We start from the raw sequence: 9,831 nt of genomic DNA, 5'->3' as shown, positions 1-9,831 counted from the left end.
TTTGATGGAGTTCCCAATAAAATATGGTGATTAGGATTATACAGCTTTGCTCTGAAATCTCTTCGCGTGGGCCAGTTTTCCTGCCTTCTTGCGGCTCCTTCATTTGGTGAAACCTACTCCCTTCCCGTGGAATCCACTCTCAGGAAAGGAGCTGAAACTGAGCCAACTGCTTCTCTGCTGTGCTTACCTAATATTTTCTATTATTTATTAACCACATTGTTTCAAAATGATCTATTTATTTTACAGTCTCTTCTATCTGACTATGAGAATCTCAAAGGTAAGGACCAAGCCTCATTCATTTTTGTAACGTCAACACTTGGTATGGACTTGACAGAGTACCCAGTCAAGAAATGCTTGTCCACTAAATGAATGGGAACAACTCATTTTGCTAAACTAAGATTGACTGATAGTTTCCCTTCCCCCCACCCCATGCCTGGGTATTTTTTTGTTAACCAGGATCAAAGTCATAAACTAAATGAGTTGAACTCTGAAAGTAGAATTTCAGACATCAGTGGAGCAAGAGGAGGCAAGAAGGTCATAAGATGGTCATGTGGACAGGATACCTCTCAAAAATTACACTCTCCAGCTGTAGCAGGGAAATGTGGGTTGAGGGGCAGAGTCATACATTTGGAAACTGACTCTATCACTCATTGCTTGAAAACTCCTAGCCAAAGTGCTTAGTCTCTCTAGTCTCAGTTTCCTCATCTGTAAAATGAGACACAAAGATGCATGAAGAGACAATATGTATAAAGTGTCTGGCACACAGCATTACTTCCTAGTAATGGTCGTTATTACCACTCTGCCTATTCCTCAGACAGGCACAGACTCAGGGAATTATCCTAACGGCCAAAAGGCTAGTGCAGGATATTCACATCTAATTCACTACAATCATTTATTGAACACCTGCTGTATGCTTGCTATTGTGACCCACAGATTTTAAGAGACTTGCATTCAAATCAGAGAGCTTTGTCCATTCTCCCTTTTGATGTTCAAATTCCCTCTACAGCTCTCCTGCTCAGTGCTTGTCTAACCTGGGCAGAAACAATTCCGGCAACAGGAATTCAGCAACACCCAATGAAGCCAGAACATAATTCTGACTGTTTTAAGTAAATGTTTCTTTAAAAATATTTAGTGCAATATGGATTGAAAGAATAAACATAGTTAAAATGTCCATACTACCTAAAGCAATGTACAGATTCAGGCAATCCCAATCAGAATCCCAAGGATATTCTTCACAGAAATAGAACAAAGAATCCTAAAATTCATATGGGGCAACCAAAGACCCCTCAATTGCTAAAGCAATCCTGAGAAAAAAGAACAAAGCTGGAGGCATCACAATCCTTGACTTTAAAACATACTACAAAGCTATGTAATCAAAACAACATGGTATTGGCACAAAAACAGGCACACTGATCAATGGAACAGATTTGAGAGCCCAGAAATAAAACCACACATCTATGGACAGCTAATTTTCAACAAGGGAGCCGAGAACGTACAGTGGAGTAGGAAAAGTCTTCAATAAATGGTGGTGGGAAAACTGGGCAGCTACATGCAAAAGAATGAAAGTAGACCATTCTCTTATGCCACTCACATAAATAAACTCAAAATGGATAAAAGACTTGAAGGTAAGACCTGAAACCATAAAACTCCTAGAAGAAAATATAGGCAGTACACTCTTTGACATTGGTCTTAAAAGGATCTTTTCAGACACCATGTCTTCTTGGACAAGGGAGACAAAAGAAAGAATAAATAAGTGGGATTTCATCAGACTAAAGAGCTTCTACAAGGCAAGGGAAAACAGGATTGAAATGAAAAGACAACCCACCAACTGGGAAAAAACATTTGAAAATCACATATCCGACAAAGGGTTAATCTCTGTAATATAAAAAGAATTCACACAACTCAACAACAAAAAAATCAAATAATCTCAATCAAAACATAGGCAGAGGATATGAACAGACATTTCTCCAAAGAAGATATACAGATGACCAATAGGCACATGAAAAGATGTTCAACATTACTGATCATCAGGGAAATGCAAATCAAAACTACACTGAGATATCACCTCACACCCATTAGAATGGCTATAATAACCAAGACAAAAAATAGCAAATGTTGGAGAGCTTGTGGAGAAAAGGGAATGCTCATACACTGCTGGTGGGAATGCAAACTGGTTCAGCCACTATGGAAAATGGTATGGAGATTTCTCAAAAAACTAAAAATAGAAATACCATATGACCCAGCCATCCCACTACTGGGTATCTATCCAAAGAACTTGCAATCAGCAATTCAAAGAGATTTATGCACCCCTATGTTCATTTCAGCATTATTCACAATAGCCAAGATGTGGAAGCAACCTGTGTCCATCAACTGATGACTGGATAAAGAAGATGTGGTGTGTATATGCAATGAAATACTACTCAGCCACAAAAAATGACAAAATTGTCCCATTCATAATAACATGGATGGATCCTGAGGGTACTATGTTAAGTGAAATAAGCCAGATAAAGACAAACACTGTATGATTTCCCTCATATGTGGAAGATAAACAAACATATGAACAAAGAGAATTATTTAGTGGTTACCAGGGGAAGGAGGGTGCAGGGTGGGCACAAAGGGTGAAGTGGTGCACCTATATGATGACTGACAAATAATAACGCACAACTGAAATTTCACAATGTTGCAAACTGTCATAACCTCAATAAAAAAAAATATTTTGTGTGAAATGATATACCTGTTTGGAGGAAGAAACATTTGCTCTATAACTCCAAAAATAATCTATAATTTTCTTCTCTCTCTCTTTTTTTTGCGCGGGGAGGGGGGGGGTTGGTGAGGAAGATTAGCCCTGAACTAACATCCATTGCCAATCTTCCTCCTTTTGCTTGAGGAAGATTGTCACTGAGCTAACATCTGTGCCCATCTTCCTCTATTTTGTATGTGGGATTCTGCCACAGCATGGCTTGATGAAAGCTGTGTATGTCCAAGCCTGGGATCCAAACCTGTGAACCCCGGGCTACCAAAGCAGAGAACATGAACTTAATCACTATGCCACTGGGCCTGCCCCCATTCTCTCTCTTTTATTTGCCACAAAAACCATGTTATTGACTGTATATTAAAAAGAGTAGATTTATTTTGCAGGGAAGAACTATAGCTTAAAGAATGAATTATTCATTCATTCATCATACAGTTTTATCAAACAATAATTTCCTCTAGTTCAACAAAAGTAATCATCATTCCAAATATTTTATAACCTAGGAAACTGGCTGGTTGGTGCTCTTTCTTACCCATAGGTTGACACATTGCAAACATTATAACTTGATTACTCAGCATGTTGGCTGAGGGATGGCTTGACACACCCAGCCACTCCTACGAACAACTCAAAGGAGCTTTGTTAGAGCATGCTTAGAATCATTCTCCCTCTCTTTCTCTCTCTCTCTCTCGCTTCTTTCTCTCTCTCTTCTTTTCCAAGAAGATAAACTTCAGCCACAAATTCTCGAGCACTCTCCCTAGATATCTAAAAATAATCAAGTATTTTTTTCCCCACTGACAAGTATGATTCCCACCAATGCGTGTGACAGCTTTCCTATACAACAGAGGAATAATGAGAACCCTGCACATTTCCAACAGTTCACAGAAATTGCACAATAAAGGCTCCCATCTAGTCACTGAAGACTATTATCTCCTTTTCATATGTGGAGAAACTGAGTCAGGAAAGATAAGGTAACTTTATCTTAGAGTTTCTGACTGAGACAAAAAAAATTGCTTTCAAAACCCCAGACTTATAGTCCTTTACCCTAATTATGTCCACTTCAAAAATCCAAGAGCTAACATGCTTTCATGCTTTTTGTCTTATCAAATTCTGTTTGAGAAGCTTAAAATTCTGTCCGGAAGAAATTTTAAATGATAACCTGTTATGAAAAATAATTTACATTAAATTTTCTACTAAGAAGCAAACTTAAGTGGAAAAAAAAACCTGACAACTAAAAAGAAATTCCCAACTCAGACAGTGCAAAAAATAAAGAGTAAAAGCAGGACTCGAGTTAAACCACAGACAACCAGGTAGCGTAAGAGGCATGATTTGCCTTTAAAACCCTTAATACTGTGTGCAAAGGCATATCCGAGCAGAAAATTCAATATCAAATCACTTAGATTTGGTTGATGGATGTAAAGAAAAGGGAGGTGACAGTGTGGAAAAGAGAATTCATCTTGGAGTCGATTCTGAGCCACACTCCACTGCTCATTAGGTATTAATCATCAGCAAGAAACTTAACTTCTCTGGGCCTCAGAATCCCAAAAAGTAATAAGGAGGGAGGGGTGGGACCCATGGTCCTATGTTCCTTTCAGATGAAAAGGTCAAAGAGTGAAAGTCTGCCTTTACCTGTCCAAAAAGAGCTAAATTCCTCTTGAAAATGCATAGTAGGGAATGCACTTGGATGTGACATAATAATGAAATAAAAATTAAACATATTAGTTCATCAGTGACTGGATTTTAACTCATTAGGTAATAGAGCTATGTGATCCATTGACTTCACATTCATTTGTTCAAATATTTGTAGACATAAAAGATTTTATAATTTTTCATATGTAATTCTTATAGGACAAAAGGACCAAATATAAGAATCAAAATACAGCCTTTCCAAAATATCCAGGAGAAATAAGAATTTCAATACAGCTGGTAAGAATGTAAATTAGCCAACTCTTCTGGGAAATAATTTGGCACTATGTTGCCTTTTTAGTATCCATCTCCTTTGACCCAATAATACAACTTTTAGAAATCTTTCTTAAGGAAATAATTACAGATAAAGTCAGTGATTAATGTACAAAAATGTCCATGGAGATATTATTTATGATAGAAAAACTAGAAACCAGCTGATTGTCCATCAATAAGGAAATAATTAAATGTATGTTTTCAAAGAGTAATGCTCACAAGATTAAGTTGCATAACAATAGGTTACGAAATATATATATATACTTAGAGAGCTTTGTTCCTTGCTGTAATGCACTGAAAGCTTGCTTCATTTTGTATTAAGAAATTACATGTGTGTATATATGCTTAGAAGACAAAGAAAATGCATAAAATAATTTTAACACTAGTTATTTCTGATTGCTGAAATTAAAGGTGATTTTTATTTTCTTTCTATAGTTGCCTATATCTTCCAAATTTCCTAGAGTCATTATATATCACTTCTAAGGATTAAAAAGTTATATTTCTTGACAAGTTACTTTCAAAAAGCAGTCTGCCACATAATAAATGTGGGCTTTGCATAATAAATCTCCAGTTATAATCAATTACTACAGTGTTGTTCACGAGATACCTTCTATTTTAGTCCCTAATAAAAGGCTACACAACTCAAAAGAAAGTTACGTTTCTTAAGAAGTAGAAATTCCAGAGTTTCCCTCAGATGAGATCTAGAACCACTCAGCAGCCCAGCAGAAGCTGGTGTCTCACCCAAGACCAGCAACCAACCAGGACCCCTCCCAACATGAGCCAGGCCAAGGAGGACAGGAGCCAGGGAGAAGCTGTCATGCAGGAGCACCTCCAGGAGGATCCCCGCCCAGGGAGGGGACTGCAAGTGGGAACAGGCCTGACCCTCCTTCTCCTCCCTCCGCCCTCCTCCCGCACAGCATCAGTCAGTGTGCTGACTCAGTAGCGGGCTGTGGTCTCTGCCTTGGTACATGATGCAAGAAAGCATGTCAAGGAGAAGCTGACGCTTAGCTCTGAAGGAAACTTGGCCAACACCAAGTCAAAACCCCTTGTTTCCAAACATGAAACTTAAGCCCACGGTGCCTTGTGTGTGCATTTAAGTGATGTGAGTAAGACTTTTTACTACATGCCTTCAGACATAAGTTTACCATACCATTTTATGTAAGCGCTATTTTTATTCTATTTTATAAATGAAAAGGGAAAATACTACAGTGGCACAAGGCTAGCAGGTAACTCCCTAGGTCACAACGTTAGTAAATGGCGGAACCAGATTTAAATCCAGGTGGCACTCTTAACAAATACACTATACGCTTATATTAAACACTATACTCTTGTATTTAATCTGAGATTAAATGTACCATTTAATGTGGAATATGTAATATATTGTATGGAATATAAGAGGGACTCCCTTTAATAAGCGTTAGTTCTATATGATGATAGGACCGATTTAATGAGAAAGACGATGTAGGAATTTGCACGTCTCAGGAACATGAAGTCATCTGGCTTCACTTGGAAAGGGAGGAAATTTTCAAGGAGGCTTCCAAGAAATTTGGGGGAAGAAGAAGAAATATTCAAACCAACCTACACTATGTATGTAGGGCACCATGCTAGACTCTTCAGATGAGCGCTCTCAGTCTTGGTCTCTGCCTCCTAGATGGGATTTGAGGGTGATTCCTTCTATCCAGTGTCTTCATTTGCCCCAACCCCGGAGGACTCTGAGATTTGCTTGTTGTAGCTCCAAGTCCTTCCAAGGTAGAAACTTGAGAGCAGACGTTTCTCCACTGAGCCCCATTCTGTGCTCGTACCCCTTCATCACACCCACGTATTATGAGCATTTGAGCCTGGTCGCCCCCTAGACCCTAAGCCACATGGAGAGCAGGGACCATGTTTTATTTATCCATATATCCCCACTCCCCCTCCAAGAACTCACACAGGGCTTTGCACAATAAACATTAAATAAACATGCCTTAAACTGTGAAAGGACACATGAACTTATCCCTAGTAGCAGAAAGCAGTAAATTGCTTGTAACAACAGCAGACAATGATGGTTATAAAAGGAAGTGGTGTCCACCTCCAAGAAAGAGAGTTGCTATTTTAATATTTTGGAACATAAAGAATTAAAAATTATAGTCGGTAAATCAAAGTCTCTTTTTATCCAATTAGATAAAAATGCTTATGCTACTGGTTCTTCAACACCACTGTGCAACAGAATCACGTCGAGGCTGGGGTGTTGCGGAGCAGGAGAGGAAGTCCAATCAAATTGCACACTCCCACACCCAAGTCCCCAGAGACTGAGAGTCGATAGTTCTAGGCCCTGGAATTGGAAATCTTTCCAGTGGTTGAGAACAGGTTGTTCACAGATCCCACTTTCAAAATCACAGGCTTCTGGCAGGTTCCACACTAACACAGGCCATCAAATGGTTAATGCTGATTCTGACATGAGACTAGCTGGTTCCCAGCTCTGCCATTTATTGACTCCATGGCCTTGAGCAAATTGCTAAATCTTACTCAGCCTCAGTCTGCTCATCTGTAAAATGGGGGTGACATTTTAGCAACTCCTCATAGGGTTAAAATGAGGACTAAATGATTTAACATATGTAAAGTGCTTAGAGTAGTGCCTGCCACCAATCAACGTCCAATAAATAACCATCATGATTTTTACTCTAAAAACCGTAGTGAAGTTACAAATAGCAGAGAAATTATTTTTACCTGTATAGTAGATATAAAGATAAAGGGTAGACTTTTTTTACTTGGAAGAAAAACAGGTAGTTTTTTTTAAAGATTGGCTCCTGAGCTAACAACTGTTGCCAATCTTCTTTTTCCTTTTTTTTCCCTTCTTCTCCCCAAAGCCCCCCCGGTACATAGTTATATATTTTAGTTGTGAGTGCCTCTGGTTGTGGCATGTGGGATGCCGCCTCAGCATGGCCTGATGAGCGATGCCATGTCCGTGCCCAAGATCCAAGTGGCAAAACCTCAGGCCACCAAAGGGAGCGCAGGAACTTAACCACTCGGCCACAGGGCAGCCCCGGTAGTTTTTAAAGCTTGAAAGGAATTAAGATTCATTGGCTGTATCACACGCATGCAAGCACACACACACATATACATATACACACAATTTATGCAAAATTTCTACTTTCTACTTTTAGGTCTGGGTATCTTATAAATAGCAAAGAGCAACAGCAAAAGACTAAACATACAAAATGAAAGTAAAAGTCCAATTTACCAGTAGTAAGAGAAGAGAATTAAGACATTGAAGAGGGGAGTCTATATTTATTAATTCATATTAAATTTCATATTAAATGACAGATGCTTATCATTACTATCACGACAACTTATATTCTGATGCTTTGTAGTTTATAAGTTTTTTTGCATACACATACTTTTCCCCAAAGAAATTTTAGGTATTTTTTTCTCTCTCTAAAGTCAGTTATGTATTATGATTCCAATTTTATAAATGAGGAAAGCGATATTAGAAATTTAACCAACTGCTAGTAAGAGATGGAGTCAAGCTCACACGAGAACTGACCCCAAACCTTGAGCCTGTACAAATACCACACCACCCGCCACTGCTTAATAAAACAGTTAAAAAATAAATATGGAGTCCTAAATATAGCCCAAGAATGGAAGAAAATAAATGAATCAAAGATAATTCCCTATATATTTATTATCAGTTTTCTTTCCAAAGGAGGCTTTGAAGGGGAAGCCCAAACGCTCACCACAAAGCCGAACCACCATCCTGACCCACTTGGTTAGGATCAAGCTCCGCCCCTCCCCTGTGCTAAGTGCCGTTCATCCGAGAGAGTCATGACTGTCCTCTGTGATGGGTATCTCCCACAGGTCCCTCTATTAGGGAGCCATAATTCTTGCACACTCCTCAACTGAATTGTATTATCAGCTCCGCCACTTGTTGGTATTACAAAGATGATGTATTCACTCTCCTTGTGTAAAAGAATGTGTCCTTGATCTTAATCTTCAACCTCTTTTTTTCAAGCTCTTAGTATTTCAGGATTTGATGAGCAAACTCGCCGTGACTTCACAGGAGGATATCATCAGCCAGAGAAGGAGGAGCCGGAGGAAAGTGGAGCAAGTCTTTCACTACATGTAGAGAGGCAGCTTGGTGAGAATGGCAGGATCTCTCCTCTTTTCTCTTTACCTGTCTAAGATTACAAGGATCCCTTTCTTTAGCTGAGCTGCCATAAAATCAAAGCTAACTTTACGTTAGAGAAGGAGAAAAGTTGAGAAAGAATGCAGTTCCCTAAAAAAAACAATAAATAGGTTTATTGGCACATGCGTTGAGAATTAAATAGAAGAAACATGAGGTGCAAATTAAACAGAGATTTCTCACCCACTACGTCAAACATGCAGCATTCGATTCTTGAATTAGAAGCCCACAGTGCATGACAGGTATTAGCAGTTCTTTTCAAGGAGATAAATTACCAAGTCATCGTAAAACTCACCAGATGGGTTTTAGGTGAGAGGTCTTGTCAGGTGGCTAATAAGACAAATCTAATGTCAGAAAAAGACTTCTGAGTTTCTTCCTTTTGAAAACCAGCCTCACGTTGACTTGCTTTTCCCATCACTCTTGTACCACTGATAGGGACGTTTGTGCTGATGAGGCAAGCTTACCCCAGGTCTAAGCAATTATAGGCTGTTGGGAAAATTAGTTTGGGTGACGAACACAAGTTTTGTATATCCCTGTGCCAAAGCGTTGAGATCATTTTAACTTTAACATCTCTACACTGAAAAGTCTGCGTGCCAAGCCCAATATTGAGAAGACAATTCCCCAAAATTGCATCATCTCTTGCTTGATCCAGGCTCACAGCTACGTGTGATCTGTTGGCATAAACTGAGCTTGTTCAAAGTTTAGTACAAATACTATCTTTTTTTACAAAGGAGTAATCAACATACGCTAAATAGTCCTAACTTAGAGAAAAAACAGCTGTGATCTTCCAGTCACCTGGTGTACAAATAACTGAGGCATCTGAATCTAGTGGAGAGTTTTCTGTCCTTGTCACACTATAGGAATATCCATGTGACAAAATGTGGCAAATTACTTGTTTTTAGTCATCTGAAAAACATTTGCCTGTGTCAAGCATCACAATATAAAATGCTTCATTGATAATCCC

The 9,831-nt window shown here is 38.9% G+C and overlaps 1 long non-coding RNA gene across 1 annotated transcript; it reads right to left on the bottom strand.

Moving 5' to 3' along the window:
- Nucleotides 1-7,958: 7,958 nt before the first annotated feature.
- On the bottom strand, nucleotides 7,959-9,315 carry LOC139084881 (uncharacterized). The gene is made up of 2 exons (XR_011542817.1): nucleotides 9,163-9,315; nucleotides 7,959-8,960 (listed from the first exon to the last, which is right to left on the bottom strand). It is a non-coding gene; the product is annotated as an uncharacterized lncRNA (long non-coding RNA).
- Between the last annotated feature and the right edge of the window lie 516 nt (nucleotides 9,316-9,831).

Source organism: Equus przewalskii, chromosome 7 (genome assembly GCF_037783145.1).
Source record: "Equus przewalskii isolate Varuska chromosome 7, EquPr2, whole genome shotgun sequence".
NCBI classification, from domain to species: domain Eukaryota; kingdom Metazoa; phylum Chordata; class Mammalia; order Perissodactyla; family Equidae; genus Equus; species Equus przewalskii.
This window is presented reverse-complemented; position numbering and strand designations above follow the sequence as displayed.